Below are 2282 nucleotides of genomic sequence, written 5' to 3'. Positions count from 1 at the left end.
AAAACACATGACACATACGCATGCTGGCATTTACGCTTTCGCCCACTAAAATGAAAAGAATACTCTCAAATACGATGCAGTTAGCGGTGTTGAAATGAAAGCGTAACACAGCACACTCGCTACACACACACACTCATACAGCACTCACACACTAAAGCTATGTTAATTGTTCACCTACGTTTTTCTCTTCTCTACCTTTTTCCACTTTATTCATAATTTTCACTGCTGCTGTTTTTATGCRATACCTGTATTTTTTACCGTTATCTCTTTGTCCTACTAATTTTCCCTTTAATGGTCTGCATACGAAATTTTTTTCCATTCAGTATACACACACAAAGATACGCACACACATTCAGACAACATAATATTTTCGATCAACATTGCGTTCGCTTTGACATATCACGCTGGAGAGGAATTGATGAAATGTAAAAATGCAATGATAAATGTTAATTAAGACTTTTTACACACACTCACAAACAACAACCTCCTGAGCAAATAAATTAAGTTCAAGAGTCCACAGCAATATGAAGCTATAAAAACACCGCAATTTTACCGCACATCAAAACGCCATAAAATTCCTACCGTTAGCCGGTAACGACAGCTTAAATGCTTGCACGAGCTTCTTATACATACGCACATACAGATTTGCACTTAGATAACAAATGCATACCTTCGCTATTGCAGCTTTGCATTCATATCCAATTCCGATCAAAGTTATTATTTCTTACATCAGCTGCACCCACAGCTCCCAAAATATGAAAAGTCAACAAGAAAAATAAAAATAAAAATAAAACAAATACTCGTTCACGTCATCGCTTTATTGAATCCTAGTTTCTGTGTTCTTGGTTCTTTGATTTCTAACAATCACACGTAACTTCGTTTTTTTACGAGGGTTGCTGGAAAAATCACTAAGAGAATCGCCAATAAGAAAAATTAACTATTCAGCTTTATGTCCGGTAATATTAGGGAGAAAAGGTTTCGTAGTTAATCCCTGAGGTGAGATCGCAGATGGATTTCTAAATGCTGTCTTTGTGAAGAAAAATTCTTTAGTTGTAACTCAAGCATCATAAAAGCCTCTTGAACTCAGCACATCCGTTTATGAGAAATAAGTACCTCACCTAGATGTTTGAAGACATGAAGTCGACCGTGTTTTTGTCTTGAGTTTGCAAAAGTGGGATAGGAAAGAGTGCGAATTGTAGTGTCTGTTCTTTCCTAGTATGTTTGATAACTAAAATTCAGGGTTTTCATTCCCAAAAACACTAGTACACGCAGTTCCAGATCGAAACTCTAATCGATCTAATCYTCTGTACCGGTCATTTTATCCATGTTTAAGTGGCAGGGCGTTATTTAGGAGGAATCTTKCCKTTTCGACGWGATTAAACTGAAGGGGAGACGAGTGTTATGAATTGAATATGTTGAGCATRCAAAAAGGGGGTTAGACTAATACTGTCCCCCTCCGCTAGTGCTTCTTCCTAACCACATCTTCGTGCAATCAAAGCGTGCGAGGATTTCGAAGTTTTCAGAGACATTTTCAATTAGATACCCAGTTTCCATGATGCTAATTGCAATTGTTTCAGCCAAACTTCTTTCCGCTATGCCGTCGGATTCTACGTGGAAAACGGCATTATGTACCATGGTTACCACGGTTCTAAGTGGACGAGACAAACTGCTGAGCGATGATGATAAAGATAACTTAAAGAAAACATGTATGCTGTATTATAACAATGCCGATCCATGTTTTAGACCCAATAAAATCTGTGATATTGTACTATAATAGAATATTGAGAAAAACTGGAATGGTGTCTTCGTTTTTTGTTTACGAACCCATACATTGTAGTTAATAACAATATTTTCGGGTCAATTTCGAAATTCGAGACCGAGATATTCCGTATTTGGAGGCTTACTACGAAAACAGAGCAATTYGTTTCTTATTTAGAACTCAATCTCTAACAGAGAGTAGTTTGCTTACATACCAAACACAAAAAGTAAAAATTTCAACGTAGAGTCTTCCGACTTAAACTTCATTGCAAGTTCATCCAAGTGATTACGTTAAGCAATTGTTTCACATGCAAACATGCAGGTACACATACATATTTACACTAGAATAATAACATCAATGCTAATAAAATACTCGAAAGTGCAAGTAATAGCATTTTCCACAACAGGTCCTCCACCTCAACCACCCTTTCCTTTGTCTTTGTCTCTTCCGTGCACTTACTCTTGATGAACATGCCTGCTTGCTTGCAATGAAAATTTATGCGAATGATCAGCATACAGCACAC

The 2282-nt window shown here is 37.1% G+C and overlaps 1 pseudogene; it reads left to right on the top strand.

Annotated features, from left to right (window-relative positions):
* The window catches only part of LOC108965362, a 29569-nt pseudogene extending 27795 nt beyond the window's left edge, over window positions 1-1774 (top strand).
* Window positions 1775-2282: the final 508 nt, after the last annotated feature.

Source organism: Bactrocera latifrons, unplaced genomic scaffold (assembly GCF_001853355.1).
Source record: "Bactrocera latifrons isolate USDA-ARS-PBARC rearing strain unplaced genomic scaffold, ASM185335v1 scaffold_14, whole genome shotgun sequence".
Lineage (NCBI taxonomy): Eukaryota > Metazoa > Arthropoda > Insecta > Diptera > Tephritidae > Bactrocera > Bactrocera latifrons.
This window is presented reverse-complemented; position numbering and strand designations above follow the sequence as displayed.